The sequence below is a fragment of the Anser cygnoides genome, chromosome 5 (assembly GCF_040182565.1).
Source record: "Anser cygnoides isolate HZ-2024a breed goose chromosome 5, Taihu_goose_T2T_genome, whole genome shotgun sequence".
NCBI classification, from domain to species: domain Eukaryota; kingdom Metazoa; phylum Chordata; class Aves; order Anseriformes; family Anatidae; genus Anser; species Anser cygnoides.
The window spans coordinates 19,047,398-19,071,841 of NC_089877.1; the positions used below are offsets into that span (position 1 = coordinate 19,047,398).

The window sequence follows — 24,444 nt, forward strand, 5'->3', positions numbered from 1 at the left end:
ACTCAGATGACACGCAAGCCATTCCACCAAAGCTCTGGCGTGCTGCTTTCTCAGGAGGACCAAGCTGGTCAGCAGCCCTGAGCCAACATGAGGAGCCTGCACAGGGAGGTGAGCAGTGAGAGGAGGCAGCTCCCACAGATGCAGGACCTCTAAGTGGCACTGTCTCTCCTTGCTGGCCACCTGCTAACATGGGGCAGCTTTTTTCCATCCCTTATTTCTGGGCTGTGTCTAGAACAAACAATCAAGCTCTAAATAACATTTGTCTGACTTGCCTTTGAACTTGACCCAAATGAAACCAGTAAGGGTTCAGATAAAGTTCAGGTAGAATTTTGCTCTCATTTTCAGTAAATCACAATGCCAGCCAGAGCCAAAGGTAGCAAAGTACACTGAGAAATGACTAATTTTATGTTACTCTTATCAGACGGAAGATACTCGTGGAATGTCAAAAAGAAGCTCATTATTAGCTACCTGAGCCCATTCTGCAGGTGTGACTGTCTGAGCAGTCCAAGTAAGATTTGACAACATCTAGGCTGTTGTGTTCATATCTAACCCATGGTAAATCATATACCGTCTACGCACAGCACTTTTAAAACCCCTTTTGCCATAAAACTTTTCCCTCGGTAGATAAGGCACAATATAAACGGCAATAACTTCAAACTATTTTGAGATGTTATAAAATGTAACATTAGTGCATGATTTTGCCCCACATGGCTAGGAATCAAGCTCATCCTTCTGAAAAAAAAAAAAAAAAAGCATGGAAAAAGAGAGAAGAGCTAGTCAAGAAATTTGCCTTCTGTCAGGCAGGGGTAGGCAGTAATTATTTTTGGTGAAGAACTCAGTTGTTTTGCCTGTATGGCTCAGTAGATGCTATCCCTAGCATTTTTCCAAAGCAGTTCTCTTTAATTCAGACCTCTTAATCATCGCCACTATGAGAAAAAGCAGCATGGTGCTCAGTCGGTTTGCGGCGCAACTACCAGCAAGTTGACTTCATTTATTTCTTTTTCAGTGGTGCGTATCGCTTCCTGTGACAAAACTCAATCTTTTTTTTCCACATCACCCTTGAGGACATGAAAGCAACATGCACTTTCAGTACCCTCAGATCAAATGAAGACTATCTTTTCAGAAGCAAAAGCGTCATCCTGACAGCTGAGTGTTAAGCCTTATTTTGAAAATGAGCACTCGGTCCAAAGGAAAAAAATCTATTTCCTAAAAGCACAGAGGATGAAATGTAGGGCAGACCCCTAACTGCGTACTATTTTTCTGTCTGTTCCCATACATCCAACAGGTAACCCAGCCTTTGGCAATGCTACCTGAGAGAATCACAGGCCTGTGCTCAGTCCTTGAACAGCCTTTACCCAAGTGAATGCCTGGAATCAGACCAACTATTGTTTCCTTCACATTCAGCACCACTGCTGAAGCATGAAGGAAACTCCCACCCTCATCCTCCCCTCCTCACCCTCCTTCCCCTCCCCCTCGACCCACACACGGAGATGTGAGAAAGGAAGCAGATCAAATGCAAGCAGTGAGAAATTATGTTTCTTAATTTCGCTTTGCACTGCCATCTATCTCCCACTGCAGCACTCGCAAAGAGCAAGGCGAGGGCTTCCTGGCATATAACTGGTGGTCATCTGCCACGGGCTCCTCTCTCTGCGTATTTTTCCACCTTTGAACATCCAAGAATTAGGGAAATGGAAGATAAAAGTTTTAGATCTTACGTAATCTTGGGGATACCCCCCGCTAAGGGCAGAATTGTGCCCTGCCTCCTTAAACATACAGCACATTTTCAAAAGGCATTGCTGGACTTAATCTCCCCAAACTCTGAACACAAATGAATCTCTAGTTCAAGTGTGCTTTGGCAGCCACAATCACAGGGGTGGGGGTCTGGGGGGGAAGAGTAATATTCACGATCAATTAATATGAAATTCCCAAAGAAAGAGCCTTGTAACTTAAGGATAAGTAATATCTGAACCAATACTGTTTACTGGAAAATTGTAGTCCAATCAGTAGTTCATTAGAATAACAGACACAACTGGAGTGTATGGCTCAGATGACAATTTTGCTTCTATTAGAGCAATTTAACTAAAAGTGATTTGTAAGTAGAATCCCGATCAGTGTGCTCCAGAGCATTATGCAGACACCTGATGGCACACATCACACTCATTTCTCAGACTGGTGTTTCTGTAAGCTTCGTAATTCCCTCACCAGAAGTGCTTCACAGGAGAGTAAAAATGATTGAACACAGGAAGCTGTGTTATATGGGCAGAAACTAGGAAAGACAGTGTCTTTTAAACAAAAAGGACCAATCGACAAGCAATTGGGCTCCAAACAAAATTCAGTAAAAGCTCGGTGGTCGGTTTGGAAAGCAAGTTGAGCATGAGTTGGCAGTGCACCCCTGCCACAAAGGAGGCTAACTGTAACTAGGCAGGTCCAGGGAAGGGATTCTTCCCTGTTTGGCGCTTGTGATACTGTAGCAGGAGTACAGAGTGAAGTCTGAGGCTCCCCAGTAAAAGACTGACATTGACATACTGGAGCAAGTCCAGCAAAGGGCCACCAAGGTGCTTACAAGGCTGGAGCATAAGGTACAGGGAGAGGCTGAAAGACCTAGGTTTCTGCAGTTACTAGTGCGAGGGTGTGAGGAAGACAGAGCCAGTCTCTCACAGAATCACAGAATCATCTAGGTTGGAAGAGACCTCCAAGATCACCTAGTCCAACCTCTGACCTAACACTAACAAGTCCTCCACTAAACCATATCACTAAGCTCAACATCTAAACATCTTTTAAAGACCTCCAGGGATGGTGACTGGACCACTTCCCTGGGCAGCCCATTCCAATGCCTAACAACCCTTTCAGTAAAGAAGGTCTTCCTAATATCCAACCTAAACCTTCCCTGGCACAACTTTAGCCCATTCCCCCTCGTCCTGTCACCAGGCATGTAGGAAGAATAGACCAATTCCCACCTGGCTACAGCCTCCTTTAAGGTACCTATACAGAGCGATAAGGTCGCCCCTGAGCCTCCTCTTCTCCAGGCTGAACAACCCCAGCTCCCCCAGCCACTCCTCCTCGGTGATGCCTTTGGTTCTGACAAGAGACAGTGAACACACGCTGCAAGATGGAAAATTTAGACAAGATACAAGAAAACAACTTTTTATCAGAAGGGTGGTCAGACGCTGGAGTAGGTGCCCCAGCCCAGAGAGGCTGGTGACTCTTCACCCTTGGAAAGATTCAAAACTTGACAAGCATCTGAGAAACTTGCTTTAAGTAGACCTGCTCTTGGCAGGAGGTGGGAGTACATGACGGGCATCACGTTCCCGCTGACGTGCTTCTGTGGCATTCAGGTCCTGTTACTGAAGGCTTGCATTAGGCACTGGTAGATTGACCGTACATTAAATTGTATTCTAATTGCAAATGGTGATGAAAATTTAATGAATTAATAATAAATCCATTGTTTACTATATGCAATAAATAATAATGAATGAAAGTGTAGTACATTATTGTGGAATTTGCTAATCATCAGTTTGTTTAAACTCTTGCACATAATCAAGCTACTGATGTGCTTAGAAGCCTTGCTACTCAAGTTCTGCATGTTTGTAACATCTACCAAGATATCAGTTCATAAAGTTCACTGTGAAGGTTTTAGTCTTTTTTTTCTTTTCTTTATAATAGAACAAAGTTTGTCTGGGGTTTGTTGATTTATATTTTTTTTTCACAGCATAACCCAAAATGAACCTCAGATCAAAGTCGCCCAATTCTATACTGAATACTATGCCCTTCAATGCAGTGTCTGAGAGCCTTCCAGTAATCTATTACACAATATGATTAACATCTGTCACGTGTTGTTTGTTTCTCATCTTCTCCCCAGGGATAAACTCAGTCAAATGTTTCACTGGTGGGAGTTTTTGTTTGGTTTTGTTTTGAAATACATGAAAATGATCTGGCAAATGAATATTGCCAGATCATTTTCGTTAAGCTCAAGATTGATCTGAGTGCTCTTCCATGTTACTGCTTCACAGGGAGATAAGAAGATGAAACACATGCTATTTAATACAAAATTTGAGGAAGAAATGTCATGACCAGGTTTAACTGGCAGCTAACAAAGAAATTAAATCAATGACCCAACAAGCCCAGAGGCATCGATAGTGCAATGTGCTGAGGTTCTTTTGACTGGTACTGGGTATCCTCAGCTCTCACTGCTTTCAAGATGTGTTGAGGGCATTATAGAGTAAATACGTAATTCATAGGATTTGGCTTACAGAGAGAAATGGTAATAATAGGGTGAAATCAACAGATGGACTTGGTTGGAATATCTCACTGTGAACAGAAGATCTGCCCTCATTCCCAAAGGAAAAGTAACCAGCAGAAAACTTCATCATGAGCAAAATCTGCTAAATGTGTTCACTTTCCCAAGGAACACCATCCCAAAACAACAAACTCTTACTCCCTCTGTGCTAAAGATCCATGACTTAGAGGTAGTGAAAATAATGTGATGGCTTCTGCTCCCAGACGATTCAAGTCAGTATAAGTTAGATACACCCATTAAATCAGGAAAAAATCTTGGACAAATAGATGAAAACATCAATTTAGGCATTTTCAGCACAGTTCTAATGTATATTTTTTCACAATTTTGGCATATACCCCCGTCACCTCTCCACCATCTTCTCTTTGTAGCCCCAAGGGCCATTAATCCAGCTTTGAAGGCAGCGCTTTCTTTTACAACCCAAACAACTGCCTCAACATGTCTTTAAATAAGTAGTGCTTTTATGAAGGAAAGAAAAAAATAATATTCCACACTAACTTAAACCATTCATTCACGATATATTAATTATTTCAATGGAATTTTTCACATATAGTTCCCCGAAATCAAGAACTATAAAAGAGTAGGAACTCTTCTCATTTCACAGATGGGAGAATCAGGAGCTGATGTTAAATGATACTTTTTCAAGTTAGTGCAACAGGTCCTAACTGAAAGTAACTGGGGCTTGTATATCTGAATGTCTCAGGCACTGTTATTACACAGTCTGACTGAAAGGAAAAATATCCTGGACACTGCAGTGTGACACAGGAATACCAGAAATAGACAGCTAATTCATATAAAATGTATGAAAAAAACTAATCACAGCAATCTGAAGAGTTGCTCTGCTCGAGCATGGTAAATTTGACTCACTAAATTCACGGTGCACTTGCACGGACTTGTGTAAATGTGCAGAGCAACTGGGCTTTGAGCTGTCAGCCTGATACTGCAAAGCAGAAAAAATGAATCAGGGCAGAGATATTGTTAGGTCCGAGATCTCCTGAGTTATGTCCAACTTTTTGAGTCATACCACCTAATGCAAAGCAGTGAAATATTTTTAATAGGCCTGGTTGAAGCTTTATATCTTTGGATGAAACCCAGTTTCTAATGTAGAAACTCAGATTTTAAATTCATATTTAACAAAAATGTGGACTGACTTTTCCTGCAGTTTTTACAAGAAATATAATTGCTGGAAAACTTTGTTTCTGGAGAGAAAACTTGAATCATTTCTGCCTGGTATTATCAGCTCAGATATTAAAGATGTACATCCTCCTCTTAGTATATCTTCTAACTCCTATACTGACTGTAAACAATAGAAAAAGAATTTGAAGTAGTAAAACTGATCTTCTGATGTTCTTCTTGGCATGAGAATCAAATTATTCAAACTACTGATAGTAGGATAAAAAAAAAAACAACTTACCATCACAATGTACATATTATAAAACTGTCATCCATATAAAGATAAATTTAGAAGTGTGTAAAGTACCCTAACAAGTTACCCCAATGAGCCTGTATTTGTTGAAATGACATAGCAACCATTTGAAATAAACTCAGATTCTATTCTTAGAACTGTATCAGAACTATTTTTTTTCCAGATGAGCAAGAAACCAAGGTGGTGATTTCATTCATTATTTGTGCTTCAAACTGCAAACCTACCTCAAACTTGAGTAGGTCTGGTTCCAAGCAATTATTTCTTTCAGGCTACAATTCTCTGTATGGATGACAAATTGTGTTTATACCTTAACAAAAATATTTGATGCTCTGTCAAAGCAAATCAATTTTTACTCTCTTTAGATACTAAAGATGCCATCAGTAAAAGATCTCATCCTAAACAAATATTCTACATAAAATGGTATGCATAATGGTATGACTGTCGTTTTGAGTTGGTCTTATCATTGGGAGCTCTGTACAGAGCTAACTTTTGAGTCTTTGGAGCCCCAAGCCAAAACAAGATCATAGTGCTCCATACAAAGTCAGAAACAGAAAAGCTTGCACGTGCAAGAGCCCCTTCTTCACTGTGCTGTTTGATGGGGCTGCTTGTTTCAGTGTTTCCTTCCCACAACACTGGCCCTGAGGTGGCGGCTCTCTCCTTGGAAGGCGAGCCAAGGAACAGCTCTGCCGCTCTCGCCCTGTGCTGCTGACAGCTTCAGAGCTGCGTTTTCTTTTCATGCTCCTGAGACTGAGAGACTCTGCTCCTTATACACCACTTGCTGGACTCGGTATCAGGGTTTGTGTTTACTAAATGACTAAAATCCCCCATGCCTGTTGCAAATGCATTTTCAATGTAGATTAGAGGGAACAAAAGGGTTTGGTATACCATGGTTCCTTTCTATGTAAGGTACCCCAAAGTACTTTAGTGTGGAGTGATTCATATCCTGGCTTGTGCAGTGACTGAGAAGGTGAGCGGAGCGGTCAACAAAAATGCAGCAGCAGTCAAGGACATTCTTTGACACAAACTGCTTATGTATTGACATGTTAGCAAGTCCCAAAGAGGTAGAAGTCTGAGCAGAAATATGGACAAAAAAAAAACATGTCCATGAAAGCAAAGAGAAGAAATGCTGGTTTGGACAAGAAACAAACCCCCCAAACCTCACGGATTTGTTTGTTTGTCTGTTTCTCACCTCAGCCTAGAAAACTTCATTCTTTGGTTTCTAAATTTCCAAGTAAGAGATGAAGTTCTCTGTGGATTTCACAGCATTTTCTATGAAAAATGTTGAGTGGTCAAGTTGAAAATCAGTTCTGAATACCCTTTGTGTGATACTTGGAAATTCAAAGAAAGATTTGGGCTTCTGGTAGCTATTTGCATTCCAGATGAAGCAGTATAGAAAATACAAAAGATAGTGAGTGGGAAGAATCACTTTTATGGTAAGCCAAGAGGGAAGAGTACCTCTAAGTCATGCAGGGTCTCAAAAGTAAAAGACTAGGTTGAAGGTAGAGCCTCTGAAGACAGTTGCTGTGGGCAGACTGGTAAGTTAAGCATGCAATATCAGAGTAACAATTATGCATACTACTGAGGGAACTAAGAAATTCAATACTCAAAGGCTAAAAAGAAGAGAGAGTGAAGTAGTAAGGACATGAGCAGATAACAGTCTTCATTTCAAAAGAGCTCTGTGCAGAGAAGAAGAAAAGCAACATTTTAGGCATATTGTTTAACACCATCCTTAAATTATTTTCCACATTCAAGAGCAGTAAAACAGAATTACTTTTCTGTGGAAGAATAGGAATCACACTTGAAAATGTACTGAACAATGAATAAACTGATGAGAGTATAATCAGAGCATTCTTTAGCAGTTAATTTCTGATGACATACCTCTGTACAAAAAAAAACGTATATGGTATGTATTCCCCAAGGAAAAGAACAGAATGAGCCCCAAGGCTCTTGGTTTCTGTAGGAACACAGTGGAAAACTTTGAGGACTTGTAAATGGGCATTTTAAAAGAAATCTCCCACCATTTCAGTAGCTCAGTAGTAACTGAGATAGACTGAGGTTCAGTAGTGCTGTGCGTCTTTCTAACCTTCACACAGCACACCAGCAGGAAGATGGATGAGACCACAGGAGTTCTGACTCCCAGATGTGATCACTAGTTATCAACAATTTACAGACCAAAGCCACGCAGACTGATGGGGGCTCTCTGTACCGTGGGCTCTGGCTTTCAGGATCTGGCTCACAGAACTCAGGCTTTAACTGCATAAGCATTTGCAAACAGCGTCATTATGCAGTGAAACATCGTGATGATTATAAATAGCAGAAAGAGAAATTCAAGATACAGAAGTTGAAAACTGGTGTCTCACAGGCTTCCACGTACCTTCTCCTGGATATTTAATTTAAGAACGAAACCAGTTCAGGGTCAAATGTTTCAGGTTGACCTCTACAGCAATGCCCCTTTTGAACACTTTTCCTTCTGCCTGCTACAAAGGTTAAAAGAGTAGGAAATGCCCATTATTGTTTGACCTTGTGTCACAGAGACATTTTAAGGCCCAAATGCATAGTTATTTTTAGGTCATGCTATTATTTTGAAGCCAGGCTCAAGCAAACAAAATCAGCAAACCTTACAAAGCGAGACAATGCAAAATGGTGTCCTGCATTATCCTCCCTTTTAGCTTGACAGGAATATTTGTCTTGATACCAAGAGTTAGTCCTATGCTTCCTCAAGGAATGTTGAATAACTTCCGCTCACGTTACACAAGCGCCTGTCCGTATATCACTTTCCTGTGTGGCCACTTGGCTGCAATGCATACAAAGGCTTTGTAATCCTCAGTTCTATTATTGTTTCCTAAGGATGCATCCTGCTTGAAAAACAGCAAAGGAAGGGAAACAGTATCTAGCATTATTTCCTAGTTAAACTGTTTGCATCATTCAAAGTCCATGATGAGTTCCTTCCTTTTCTCTCCTTCCCTTCTTGTTTACTAAAATCAGGAGTTACAAAAAGCGGGAGAGAGACACGACGAACAAGATCCTAATCTCTAGCACAAAAGGTAATGGAGGTTTTCCAGATTTTTGCCAGCACTCTGAGGATCGAGTCTTCGTAACTTATTACTATTACTTTGCTGAGGACAATATTTTGTGCAGATGTGTTTGGTTCACTAAAACAATTTAACTTCTGGAGTTTTATAACTGGAGATATAGAAAACCTATTTATAGTGGCTGGGACAGTTTGGAACAAGGCTAAGTTCTGGATCCAATCTTTCCCTATATTCAAAATTGCTTATTTGTATTCCTGTCTGGTGTTTACAGAGATGGGACTGAGCCATGAGGCTCGCATCCAGATCTGAATTCAGAACCGAGCTTCCCCAGAGTTTGGGTATGATAGATCCAGGGTCTAGATTTGGGCCCACCTCCAATAAATAGGTCAGCCTTGATGAACAATGGTCCCTTCGGGCTTTATAATCTATGCATCTGAGAATGTGGGATATCATATCTGCCAAGCACTCAACAAACATTAACTGCAGAATAATGACACCAATCCTGACCAGTCAGTCTTAAATATACAGACTACCACTCCTTGCTTCAAAAATAGCAGCGCTGAGAGACAGAGAAATAGAACAGCACTCTGAGGTTTCAGAGCAACTCAGCAGCACTAGGAAGCAGCTTAGGATTCCTGGCTTTGCATCCCAGGCTCTGACCACTGGATTAGGCTACCTCTCCAAAAATAAACTCATGCAAAAACAAGTAACTGCAAAATCAAGCCCTTCAATAAGACTCCAGGTAAGTCTTCTTGAGAGTTAAAACAGAAACAAATATGGCATATCAGCTACTGACAGAGGCTCTTCTTCCAGAAACTACTTCCTAAAATTAGGCCTTGCTTACAAGTTACATTGATGAATATTTATCGATATTATTTACTCGTTGGATGCATAAAAGTAAAGACAGAGACAATTATTCCACATAAATACAAAAAAAAAATAACCATGGGAGATGGAGGGTTGAAAGATTGCTTTGTAAGGCAGAAACATCCAAAGAGGGACTCTGTTAATAACTTTAGCAATGAATAGCAATGAAATTCTGTGTACAGTCAGCTCAGATACCAAAAGCTGTCTAGGTGTTGCACTGGAGCTAAACTTCCTCCCTGCAAACTTGATGTCTCTAATGCAAGCAGCATTTCAGAGCAGAATGGAGCTATCAGTTCACACATTATCAGCGAACAATGCAGGTAATCAGTTACCACTCTGGCAACCACAGTAAACTTAGATAAATGAGATGAGTCAGATGGCAGCACGCAGACCTAGCCAGACTGACCACAACTTGGAGAAGGTTCAGCCATTACTAACCCGGCTGCCAAATGACCTCTGGAATGGCCTCCTTCTCCCTTCAACCAGAATAGCCCTCTTGGCTTTGGCGGAGTTGCTCCTAATTCACACTCACCCAACTGAGTGCAGATTCAGGCTTTTATCTTTGCAAGCATCATTCATAACCCACAACTAAGAGGTGACTGCCTGAAGAATGGTTCAGAGTACTGAATGTCTCTCTGTGGAGAACGAGGTTATATACAGCTTTTGCTCTGTTTGTTCCTGTCTAAGTATGAAATACTTCAACTTTATTTCTACAGCTAGCCAGACTTTCAGCTGCATATTTTCCTTCACATGTGTACCTTCTGAATTATAGTTCTTTACAACGATGAAATGAAGATCTCTTTTGGACAAATTTACTGTTTTCTGAAGCACAGATAGTTCATCCTTGAACATTTACAATCATAGCCAGTACTGACTGGGAAAATTTATCACTCTTTCAACAGAGCCGAAAACTGCATGTTGTGCAACTGCTAGTTTTATTAAGCTGTGTTTCAGACATCTATTCATGTGTATGTTGGGACAGAACTTGGAATTTCTGTAGCCTCAGTGTACACAGGTTACACAGATATCTGGTACACAGATATCTGTTGGTAGGTGCTTTCTGGGATGAAACATACCATCATATGAAATTATAAACTGTAAAATTTAATAGGATGTCCTGCAAAGATGAACAATGAAGACCTGATTCCATGATTCTTACAATGCTCATTAGAGCATGGAAAAATAAGTATGTTTTTTTCCTTGTTTTAAGGATTCCCTGATGACCTGAGAATTTACAGCACAGCAACCCTAGCCACTGTGCAAAAGCAGTGACCAAGTCAGAAATGGTGACAAAAATTGCTTTAATTCTTCAACAAAAAACTCAATTGTTTTTAAGCTGACAACCAGCTCAAGTTGATACTTCAGATGTTGCAACAGTTCTCAGCAAGAGGAAGCTTAGAGCTCATAACATGATGCACAGTGTAAAGTCACTTCTCAGAAGAGATTGTTTTTCTAGTGATCCCTGTGGAAGACAGCAGAACAGCTCTGACCCCATCACCAAACACACTGAGGCTAGGAAGAACATTTCACTATGAAAGTTAAGAACTCGCTCCAAATGGTATTCAAATCACTGGACAGTACACCCCTGGTTTCTGTGGTTTTCTTTCTGTCACATCTCAAGAAAATTCAGGCTGCCGTAAAATGACTTTGGAAGAGCTCTGGATACCTACATTTCTCAAGCACTGGTGGTCTTGAGACACTGAAAGGCAGCCTTCAAAATGCTAATATCTGTATACATATATAGCTAGAGAAATAGATATTACATATACACACAATCATGCCAATGGCTAATACATGAAGTTACAAAGGGATATCCAAAGCTTTGTTTTCATTCGGTTGTCGAAGAAAACTATTATGATAACACTGTATATGGGGATCAATTTTTCCCCAGAAAGTCTAGGTGGTCCTTCAGTTTAAAAAAGGTCAAGTTACTCTGCTGCAATATATACAAGTTGGAGACAAACCTTAGCATTCTCCCTGCCTTCACCTGCATGAACATTGCAAAGGATCACCTATAAACCATTCCTTCTGCTCCACTGAACGCTGTTGGAAAACAACATGCAGAGGTTATGCCCATAAAGGAAGCTAAAATGGATGTGAAAAAAAGCAATTCTAAAAGTAGGTATTTATTTAAGGAAGATGAGCCCAACCAGTGTGCTAATGGAAAGACACAGATGAACAAATGGAGGTTAATAAAAACAAACTCTCTTCCATTATGAAAAATATAGGATTACTGTTATTGCAGTGTGGAAGAGGTTCCAGCAGACAGAACTACAAGTCTGCTTTCCCTGCCATCTGAGTTTGTCAGAAAAGCAGTGAAAGGCCAGTACAGTACTAAAGGCCTTAGCAAAAACTGATGCAGCTGCAAGAAGTTAGAAAAAAATCTCTTCTCATCTAATATCCCCAATCCTAGCAACAAGTTCCTCTTTTTCTAGTTGTCTTTACCACTTGCTGGTTGCTGGCAAAGTTAGTAGACATTTATAAAAATTAAAAACAAAAACAAAAAACACAATAACACATAACACACACACACACAAAACACTCATCCTAAAGTCTTCAGACTAATTTAGAGCCTGATCTAAAGCCCATTGAATTCGATGGAAAGACTCCCTGGAGGCAGGATGAGAGAAAGAACAAACCACACGTGACAGATGTTAGTTGTGTTGCTTAACTCACTACTGGGAAACACTCAGATACTACAGCAGAAAAGAGGGTATGAGAAGTGATCAGGTCTAGGAAGCAATGTAATAGAAAAGGTCCTCAATTTAGGCCTAAAGCTTTGATGGGCAACTAAAGGGAGAGTAGACCCCTTCCTCCCCCCCACATATGGTGGGTGGGCTTTTGTAACGAAGTAGATGCTGATTAATTCCCAGCTGTGAAGTAATCACCAGTGTGAAAATATGCAAACTGGTTCACCAGAAACAATATGTTGAAGGCTTTCTTAGAAGGAAAATATCTCACTACACTTCTGTGTTAGATCAGTGCTGAAAAACATTCTTTTCAATATCTGAATGCCCTCATTTCCCCAAAATTAAAAGTGTGTTGCCTATTTCATTGCTGGAATTATAACAATAATCCATTATCATTAAATTAGTATGAGATCAGAAAACTGATACAGTATCATGATAGTGAAAATGATGGGAGAAAGTAAATAGCCTGTGCAACTCTGGAAATCTACAAAGGTATACCTAGAAAGCTGTCTTAAGTAGTCTTCTCTTAAACGAAGTACATTCTCCTGCCACTGAAATGTATTCAAAATGAGCGAACAAATCAAAGAAAACTCACATGAAGAAAAGGAGAATGATGTGGATTAGCAAAAGGGAAGAGCAGGGATCAGCAGAAATCCCAGGCAGAGCCCTGGCTGAGGTGAGCTGGTGTGTGGTAATAACCAGCTACTGGTTGCACCCATGACAGCTGAAAAACCATCCTGCTCTGTTACTTTACTGTGGTGCATTAAGGAACATTATGAGAGACCAAAGCTGTTTTATAGACATTTGACAAGCACTTTACATGCACCTGAAAGCACATAGATCCTATACTCTGTGGCCTGTGGATCTAATGCACAGGTGCCCTTCTGCATTATTTTCTAGTTATATTCATCCTGTGTGCCAAGGGCTTATTAACCCAGTGTGCTGATGATTTACTGAGTTTGAATGAATGTCAATGGCAGTGCTATCAGCAGAAGCAATGACAGCACAGCTCAGTTTTGACCACAAAAGCTGTTTTTTGACCAGCTCTCACGTTTGCCCCCACACAAGGAAAAGGCCTCACCCCCTTCCTCTCCCACTCGCCCCCTCTGGCACTCACACACCCCGTTGCCCATCCTCACCAGCTACCAAGCAGTGACAGCTCGTGCAGACCCCCAGGAGCAGCCTGAGTGAGCACCGCCACCCTGCCCACTGCTGGGGCACAAGCTGAGTTGTGCTGCAGGGTGTCTGCACCAAGGCACGTGGTGACTTCCAGTAACTGTGTGGAAACACTTACCCCATGGCTTTTTAAGAAACTTCACATAGGAATGGAGAAGCTGCCTTCATCTACCATCTGGAAATGGTTTTGTACCACCAATGGTATGTGTATCACAGTTTGGGAACCCCTGCTTTACACCAAGAATCTTAGTAAGGGTTTCTCCGGCTGCCATACAGATGCTGTAAAGGCTCTTCACCCTGCTTTATACCAAGAGATGATAAAGACCCTTCAGAGCAGCTGTAAAACTGTCTGCAAAACCTCATATCTCATGAATAACAATTTAAACCCACCTTAAACTCTATCAGCTTGACGGCACTTAATTTTTGAGTAAGTGTCACAAGCAGTCCATCTCTATTAGTTTCCCTGTAGTGTGTCCCTTTGTTGCCTGCTTATGTCCATAACACAAAGCAAATGTTCAGCCTATAATTTATAGTAATTAATTCCTTTTGATATTACCTTTTGAGTAGCTAGGACAGGTAAGAGGTACTTGAGAAGTAGGATTTAAGCTGAAAGGAGAGCTACAGGAAACAGTTGATTCATGCAGGAAAATATATGTCAAGTGAGCAATAAGGCACAACAGGGTACATACACATCGCTGTCAGGATTGTGTGCCTTGGTGCGGGGTGAAACGCCAGGCTGAAGGCAGAGTGCCTTCAGCCACCCCCAGGCTGTCATTATGGAGCAGTAGTGCTTGGCCTGGAGTGGCCCTTCTGACTAATATTTGTTTGCAAGTAGGTATTCTGAAGGAAAACAATAAAAACAAAAAAATCCTTATTATTACCTCCAATTTTTTTGAATATTCCCTCTCATTTGGGATTTAGGGTCAGTGTTTCTTTGTCCCTATTATACTTTTAATACTTTTAATTTAATTTACTTCACACGCATGTATTTCTACTTATTTTTAGAGGATGGTAAAAAAAAAAAAGATGGATGAAGGGAAGGTGTTGGAGCTTCCCAAAGAATGCAAAATTCTAAAATAAAACAAAAAAGACTAACTATTTTACATTTAAAGATGGGTTGTGCAGAACAGGACCCATATAAAAGATGGTTTTATTACAGAAAAGTAAGCAGTATGAATTTTGTTGCATAGGAAACAAATGGCTATTTTCTGACTTTTCAGACCTTGCTCTGTGCCTATGCACCATGCCTTCTGAAGTCATGGGGTTTTAAGCTCCTGACCCCTCATTCTGACTTTCCAACACTGTCTTCAGCTTCACCTATCTGATCATTTTGAGTGTATTTTTAGAGTTAGCTGATTTTAAACTTAAGTACTTCAGGACTTAGCTGATTTTCATTAACCTGTTTAGCTGTTTGCTGCTAATAAATGCATATGTGGGTGGAGCATGCAATTTTTAAACAAATTCAGATGACTTTAATCATATTTTAATGTCTTATATTTCTTATTCTGCGGCTATTTATGATGCACATTTTATACGTTTTAAATACATTTTTATATGTTTATGTTTTTAGAGTTTTATATGAAAGCTAATGAAGTTAATGAAAAAAAATCTATTACTTTCAGTGGACTATTTGTCATGTCTTTTAGACCTGACAGATGTGGGGAGTCCTTGATTTTCTGCTCCATTATCTCCTCCTTTTACAGTCTTCAGCAGGTCACTCAAATGTTCTTTTTCATTAATCTGTCTAAGGCAGAGGTAAAGGGACTGAGTGTTTGAAGGGTTTTAGCTCATTGGTAGAGTGACATTCAGTGATGGATTCAAGTACAAAAAGTGGCAGTGCAAATGTGATGCTGAGAAAGGCAGCAAAAAAGTTGAAAACATTAAAAGTCTGATGTGCCAAAACATCACCTTTTCAAGGCAACTGGAATTATGTCTAGTCCTTAGAATTATAACTTTATGTATTCACTGTATATATTTTCACAAAAGTTAATGGTGAGTGAACTGGCATGAATAAAGTATGGAACAACCCAGGAAAAGTCCACCAAATCCAACCACAAGCAAAGGCTTTTTTTTTTTTTTTTTTTTTTTTAAGAAGTTCATGAAAGTTTGGTATTTTTCATTGTATCCTGTTTGTTCTGGGTTCCCTCTAGAAGGAGCAGTGCCAAGACACTACGAGAAAGGCTGTTCTTGTTCTATTTGCAGCCCAGCTAGAAGCAGGAAGTACTATAAATCTAGCAAGAAAGTCTGTCCTGCCAGCAGGGCTGATTCTACAGTTAACCCAAGTTTTGTCATAGCCTACAACAAGGATCCAGTCAGGCTGAATCACTGCATTTATAGAAAGAAGCTTATAGAAAGAGCTTCAGAACAGTTTGGATAAGGATCAGGGAAGTATCTGAGCACTGGGCTGCTGCTTCAGGCTGAACATGGGTTGCAGATCAGACCCACCAAGCTGTGTACAAAAGAGGGGCATGGACAGTACCAGTGACACTGAAATCCAGTTTCTGATCAGTCTGAAGGAAGGAGTCGGAAGCAAACCATGAAAGACCTCAGAGAGAAATGACAGAAGCGGACAGTTTAACTCAGGCCTGAGTCCCACTTTCTGGAAAATATATTTAGAATATATTTTGGGGGGTTTGCTTCCTATTATCCTAGGTTTGCTTCCTGTTATCTTTTAAACATCTATCCTATTTTAGAGATCAGTTATACTGTATGTGGGATTGCTAACCTGCATTAATCCTTGTTTTGAACTTTGGAGATTTATACAGATTGTTCTCCACTATGTAGCTTGCTTCCCACGTGTTGGCCCATCAGGGATTAAATTAAAGAGCAATCAGGTCCTTAGTGGTGGAAGAAAATTTTGTTTCCAGAAATGTATGCTCGTTTTGGACAATCATGCCTGCTTCTCACAGATCTGTTTTTATTACACGTATTAACTGCGGTCTCTTTCACTTGCTATGTGTTCGTGTATTTGGAAGCATATTCTCAGTCAATAAAGTGAATATTTCCAGTACGTTAAGACAGGAGGGACGATTCAAGTATCATTTACACACTTTTGAATTCAGATTATGTATAAATGAAGGAAAATCAATGCAGAAAATCAATGCAGCTGTTGGCTGAAAATGAACATGAGGTCACACTGGCAGGACCTCAGGGTAGAAATAAGCAGCAAATTGTTTCTCTGCCCTTGAAAACATCATCAAAACGTTATTAAGGAAAAACTCTAGTAATCTCTCTCTCTCTCTATATATATATATGTATACATTTTTTGGGGGGGAGGGGGAGGTGGAAATAGAACAACCATCCTTGCAAATGGTTACGTCCTTCTACCTTCTACCAAATAACAACAGAAAACAGAAAAATAATCATATAATGAGTGACCCCATGGTTTGATGTCACCTAAACTGCAAGAGATTCAGGTTCAAGTAGCTACTGTAGTTTTCTTCCTAATTCTCCATCCCTCTCAGAAATATAAAAACCAGTGATACTCTGGGATAGAGAAAACCCGTTTGTTATTCACCTAGAAGAAGTTTCATTCTTCACTTGCAAAATTTCTCCTGCATAAAACATCAGAATTGGTACATTCCCACAACTCTATCAAAGAGCAGGGCTTTTACTGTCATTACATCACAGTATTTCTAGTCAGCTCTAATCACAAGGAATTTCAGGGTATAATCTAGACCCATTTACACTACCTTGATGTAAAACAATGAAACATCTCAGACCTTAAGGAGTTGCCTATATTCACAGTGACAAATGCATTTGTAGAAAGCTGAGCACCCAACACACCTCCTAAGCTATGTCTATATTGATAAACTAAACAGGACCAGAGCACAGGTTTCAAGCCTGATTGATGGCTGTCCGCACTGTTGTTAGCCTACTCACAAACATGGCTTTGGCTTTTGCAAAGTACTGTTCCCCCAGCTTGCCTAAGCATGGACTGAGTGATAGCAAAGACCAACAGCTGTTCCCACTAGGCAGCATCACCAAGGCACCTTAGCTTCTGGTAAGGGGAAAAGGGTGATAATATGGATGTGAGTCATGCCAAGTTCTTCATAACTATGTTCTCCAGGTTAAAGAATGGTCCACGGCCATATTAGGCTGTGGACATAATCTTCATATAGTCTGAACTGAGAATAAGACGACATGTTTCACTCTCTCTCCATGATTCTCTTGTGTTTTCTCCAGTATGTGTTCATGGGACTTCTGGAATGACTCTGGAAGATACCAGCTTTAAGAGCACTAGAAGTAGCCTGTTTTCATGTGGAAAAATGAATCACCAATTATTCTAATATAATCTAGTTCAGGCAGATGAGACAAGGGGAGCTTTCCAGAGCACTGACATTCAGTTTTGGATGCAGAAGCAATACATTGTCTTTCCCTAACATTTTATATCCAAGACTCCAAAGCATTTTTAAACACTGCAGCCAGAGAACACCTCTGTGACATGGTTTGGCCCATGTCATTATTCCCATTTTACAGAGAGGAAAATTGGGTCACAACTGGTGAAATACTTTTCCAAGGCTTTTCAGCACGTAAGTGACATTGCTGAAAACAGGATGCATGAGTCACAAATCCTAGACTCCCAGTTAACTGTGTAATGAAAGGAGACACTTATATGAATTTGTTAACAGTAGGCTGATGCCATAGAATGGCATGTACTTCCTAAGGTTACCTGAGCTAGGAGTGACTAGAACTGGCACGTCCATACAGCACGCTGCAGTACCAGAGCAGGGAACTAGCCCCGCCCTGATAGCAATACAGCTGCAACAGCACACCTGGGTCATAAACTCTACCTCTCAACACTAGACAGCAGGGGGTCGAAAAGTTCGATACTTCAGCACACAGGGTCACCAGGCCAAAGTCTTTTTATGGATTTAGCCCTCAAAACAGGATTTAATAGCATGCAGTAAATAAGGCCTTGGGCCACACATGGAACAATGAAGATAAAACAAACTACTGAATAGCTGCTCATTAAGAGTGCTCTGAACATCCTGTGCACAGAGGTAGAGGGCTCTGCGGAAAAAATAGTATGTGATCAGGTAATTAAAAAATGAATCATAATGAATTACACAGGCGACCTTAATTAGGCCATTTCCTAACTTTTCTACGCCTTACTTTATGACAGCAAAATGTTCTTTCAGTGTCATTTTTCTGCACACAGGATAGAGCTGTGCTAAGACAGTTACATGCTTAAAGGCCGCAGCAATATTTGTGTTGCAAAATTACCTCCACATTAGGTTTCCCTTAGAGGTCTTTACTCTAGGAGTCATTTAGTTCTTTTCTCATCCATACCAATTTAGCATAGATGAAACCCTGCTGCCTTTAAAAAGAATTGCTTTGATTACTCAAGAGCAAGAGCAGATCCAAGCCCTGTGTCTTTAAGAACTGTCAGAAGGAAAAGACAGAACAGCAGAAATACTAGTTGTACAACTCCGCTCTTACAGCTACATCAGCTTATAACCATACCGGATTCCAGCGCATCCGTGGGAAAGTATTTATTTTACCTGTAGGTATAATTGTAAGCAATAAAAACAGTTCAAGCCTTGCCAGAAAGGGTGTGAATTTCTAAAAAGAAGGAAAAAGTCTGAATTCCAATACCTGAGCAAACAAGTTAGTATAAAAGAAAAAAAGGTAAATGAAATAGCATTGCCAAAACAATGAGGCTATGTTTTGCCAACAGCTGGGTTGTACTTTCCCTTATAAATGCTGCAAAAGGGACTCTGACTTCTGAGCACACTTTCTACTGAATCCAATCATTTTGCTTGTCAAGTGCAAAGGATGTGTACAAGGAAAAAAAAATATAGTGGAAGCTTTCAAAACCAAAATACCCCCCTTCTCTTTTCTCTTGGAAGCCATTTCACCAGTTTGGCAATAAAGAAAAAGCATGTCTTGTCAGCTTAAAAAATATGGACTCCCTGAAACCAGCTACAGAGAGGAGGTAGAAATAAAGAATGAGGCTCCTCAAAAAACACACACTTAGTTGAGAACATACTCTTCCATCTTTTGGTCTACCTAGTAAAATAAAGCTACGGTTTGCTGTCTGGCACCAGGGACACAAGTGCTGGCAATGATGCTTGTCTAACAGAGAGCTTGTGACAACTGAGTTTGATTGCAGCCTTACTCTGTGTCATTCCCAGGTTGTCACATCATGTAAAGCTTCACAGAATGAATGAGGAATTCAACTCATTTGGCTTGTCACTTGAATTCATATGAATACGTTTTTAACAAAATTTAGCCAGACAAAGGTTTCCATTGGCAAGCTCTTGCATTTCCTTGTGCACCACAAAACTAGCCTTCCTGACAACTCTCATTTCCAGCCCTGAGTGAAACCAGAACAAGAGTGAAAAGCAAACTAGGTGGGGGAACAAAGTTAATCAACTTCAGCAGTCCTTCCAGAAGCCTATTTTATAGGAGGGCTTAGCACAGGTGTTGTTTCAACTAAGCATGTTCAGCACCAGTATCATGAATTAATAAGGAAATAGGATACCTACATTTTTTACTAATTTCCACCTGCCAAATATTCAGCTTACAACCGTATATTGATACCTTCTTGAATGGGTCTGTACACCTCTATATTCACCTCTACCTTCCTTTAGCTTCTCAGCTGTAGTCATTTTTTTACACAGAGGTAGTTTTTTTTTCTTTCTTTTTTTCTTGGTCTCATATGCCCTGTTAGATATCTTCTGTCCTGTGGTGCAATCTAGTTCAACTATTACTCAGTTCTACTTAGAAGGCTTTTGCGATGGTAATGCAAATCCTAGAGATACTGGCTCTCTCCTGCTGAGTCCTTGCACTGTTGTATATGCACCTGCTTCTTTCTGCTGTGCACCTAGACAAATGCTAGGTTTTGCTTTTATGCCAGTTAGCTCCTTAAATATGAAGGCAGAAAATTGCGCCGTTTTAGTCTAGAAGGTCTGGCTGGCAATGACGGAACTTGTAATAGCAGCAACAATAACGTCTGGCCAAAACACCCCTTTCATGAGAATTGGCAGAGCTGGCCATATTTGAAAGGTATCATGCAGCAGCCGCTCTATAAAATTCATCATATAAGAAGAAAACAGCTGAACTTTAAAAATGAGACGCATTTGTACTTGGCAACACTGGTTATCTGATTGTTTTCTAATGGCAAAAACTAAACAAGATGGCTGCTGCAGTGCAAAGGAGACAACTGGAACCGAAGGCCAAAACAAAAAACCTATAGACAACTCCACAATAAAGACAATTTCCATGCAAACTGCAACTTTTGAATTTCGGTCCTTTCAGCTGTCTATCTGCTTAAAAGCTTTTTATTCAGAAAACAATTTACTTTGTAACAAACCTAGGCTTGGAAAATTTCTGCCCAAAACATGTTTCTTTCACAGAATCAGAAATTAGCCGATGACTTAATAGCAACACTTACCACTAAGAATTATAATAAGGAATTATTTTATGTACTTGTCTTGCATTCTAGCAAAGACATGTAAGATTTGCACTGGTCTTGTATCCAACATATTATGGATCAAAATTTTGCTTGTAAGACTCTCAAATGATAGTGAGCTAAAAAGCCCCAAAACAACTAACGGCTAGAATCAGTGGCTTCTATTTGTGATAAAAGTAACTAAGTCAAATTTAGCTTGGAAATCGAAGCTTATGCACCTAGAGAGAAATAGTTTGATAGTTTTAAATAGTTTGAATAGCATACACATGAGCAGCAGAACAATGTATGAATAGCTGCCAATATAGAAAGTCCATGGTTCTTTTGGCTCATTTGGGAACATACAGCCACAGAAATATCAAGCAGAAAGAAAGATGCAGTCATTTTCACAATAATATTTCAAGGGGCGAGCAGAAGGACAATGCCATCTGAACTTTAGTTTCAAAAGTCCTGTTCTAATCACACCTAATAACATTGAATTAATTGTGCAGATACAAGGAGCAAGATTATCTTGAAGAAGTCTGGAAATACCAGCACTAAATTTGGCACTTGGAAGACTGACCAAGTAAGAAAACACAACGTCTTAGAAACCAGCGGTTAAAATATCTTGGCAAAACCTCAGCTATAACAGAAAGGTATATAAGAGCTACAAAATGACCATCTGGTTCAGCATCCTGTCTTCAACAGTGGCTACAGGCACACCTCACATGTAAGTTAAGAACGGGAGAAAACATATATGATACTTCCTTGGAGTACTTTCCAGTCTGTAATTATTTTAAGCTGAAATATTTCCTGAGCTTCGTGTGGCCATTTGGTAACTTCCAATAGAGCTGTCCCTTCCAGGTATTTGTCCTATCTCCTCTTAAAGCCATGGAGACATTTTTTTTCTTCAATGCATCCATTTTTTATTTTTTTTTTGAACATGATTCCTGCTAACTTCATTGGACAGTCCCTGGTTCTTGTACTGTAAGAGCTGGTGATCAGTACCCACCCACCCATGCCACTTACGATCTGTAGACTTCTGTCAGATCCTACCTTGCTCATTTATTCTCTGAACTGAAGAATCCAAGCAGTTCAGTCGCTTCTTGCTCAGACCTTTGATCATTCCTGCTGCCTTTTTCTGAGTCTTTTGCATTTTTTTTTCTTCTTTTGCACATGGTATTCAAGTTCTGTATGAATTCAGCTTTGTAGAACAACAACTCAACTGTCGAGGGCAACTGCCTGTTTGGGACAAGAAGCGAGAAGAAAAGAAGAAACTATTGAAACTGTAGGAGAAAGGGAAGGGTACAATTCTTACTGTAATAGTAGCTGTAGAAGAAGTATCTATTCATACTGCAATGATTTGATCCTTAGTTCAGCAATAGCCTCAATATTAACAGATAATATTACAAAATACATTTTGAAACTTGGTTGAACAAAAACAATTCACTCCTTGCCACTGTTGATCCTTTCAAAAGTATTATATGCCCACATCTGACAGATTGCACAGCCTACAGAAGTGACCATTTCTCTACAGATACTCTTCAGTGGCAGTGCTCATGCTTTTCTTTTACATAGAAACTTCCAGAAACTAAATGGACTGGCAATATGAGCACAGCTATACCTACTGTGTTTATAAATAAATATGGTTCTCTAGGATTCAAGTCAGTTTATGTGTTTGTGCCCACCACCACAGCACAGAAACACACCTACTGTTTGGATTTTCCATTGACCTTCTTCACCCTTTGACTACAGTTTTGCTTTTTGTTCGGCACTTTCTGGATTCAGGTGCTATGGTCTGATTTACTTACCAACAGCAAGCACAAAGAACTTGGCAACCAGAGTTAAGTATGTGAAAGGCTTTTTATGCACATGAAAGCATCCCCCTAAAGAGCCCATATTCCTATAAGCTTTCTGCAGAATGGTTGCCTATAATTATTTGTCTCATCTTTAAGTGCATTTACATTACAGTGTTGCAACAATTGGCACATATGAACAGCAGATTGTCTGTGTTTTTGATTAGTGTGGCAGCAACATATCCTTTGTTTTTCAATCCTGGGCTAAATGAAATGTCTTCCACAGAGACAAATCTCCACAATGATTAATCATGAAGCTTCCCATATGGATACTGATATCCCACATGCTTTAAATGAGGCTGGGTGGGAAAACCTCTGCTCCACTCATCTCTCAATCCAGCAAACTGCTGGAAAGTACCCACAGATTCATTCCCCTATGGTTATAACCTCACTGCAGAATTGGTTGAGACTAGGTTAACTGTAGAAACTTCTGCTGGTATAGTACTAATAATTTAGTGGTGTGATTTTTGAATTTAGATGTTTCCATACTGACAAAAACCCTAAATGCGGTTATGCAGACACAGAACTGTTTTTGCTGAAGTAGCCTATTTCACTTTCAGACCTGATGTAAGCTATACTATTTAAAGGGCTTTTTGATGGTAGAAGCTGCACTTTCATTATAAGAGCTCAGTATGAGACGGTGAGATTTGGCTGTGTAGCATGCGAACCGACATAGAGTTCTGCAGAGTTAAATCTTTCTGTGATACAACCAAGCCACATTTGTTTTTATATTTTGCATGAACATTTTTACCACATACTCCAGAGGACTAATCTGCAGCACAGTCAAACTGTTCCATAATGCAATATATTGAGCACAATACACTAGCCAAAAACAGCTCTAAAATAAATAGCCACAACTTGATTGACGTAATAGAGGTCTATTTGCTTATACTATTACTGGCTTGGCCCTCTCCACTTATTTAACTTCAACTCAGTAAGTGCATTAAGAGTCCAATGTCCATTTTCCAAATGGAAAGAGAAGCAACTTCTTCCTATCTGCACACATAAATTAAAACACCAGAAGTACAGCACAGTATTTCCCCACTTTGTAACTGTCAGTACAAGGTATAGGTTCAGTTTTGACTTATTTTTTACTTCTCCCACACATATTTACTGTCCCACTTCATCAAAATCAATTACTGATGACAGACTGCTTAATCGGTCAGTGACTCTCACAACAATTCTTTCATCTTCTGACCTACTGCAACGGTTTTAATGTTGTTTCACAGCTGGGCTTCTGCCATCACAGCATATGATGAAGCCATCAGGCTCTTGAGCTTCAGCAGGCAAAGCAATATGAACTAGATTCCTAGATACTTTGTACCCTTTACAGATGCCCCTTGCAATAAAGCTGGCTCCAGGGATGGCTTCTTTTGCTATCGTTCTCTGCCTTTCAGGAAAAGTGTTGGTGAACCAAGGTCTAGCTATTTGTTGGGCACTTAGATGCAAGTATGGCTAAAAAGGAATCCATATCTTAATGTCCTCCAGATCTAGGGATAATTAGCTTATGCTGTTATGGCACTGGACCTCCATGGGACATTTCAGTCATGACTCCATTAACCCAAAGATTTTACTAGTTTCCATCAGTTCGGTACTTGCAAGGTGTCAGAGATGGTAAGAAAGAGAAATCTTAAAAGACAATCTTTTCTTTTCTCTGTAAGACCCCTGTTGCAGTTTGCTCTCTATCCAAAAAGTTCCAATAGCCAGGTG

At 40.0% G+C, this 24,444-nt stretch overlaps 1 long non-coding RNA gene across 2 annotated transcripts in view; it reads right to left on the reverse strand.

The window, feature by feature from the left end:
* The window catches only part of LOC136790863 (uncharacterized), a 246,655-nt gene that overhangs the window by 131,746 nt on the left and 90,465 nt on the right, over positions 1-24,444 (reverse strand). For both annotated transcript variants that reach the window (XR_010831652.1, XR_010831651.1), the window contains one exon: positions 21,935-22,120. This is a non-coding gene — a long non-coding RNA (uncharacterized lncRNA). The remainder of the gene's footprint in view (positions 1-21,934; positions 22,121-24,444) is intronic.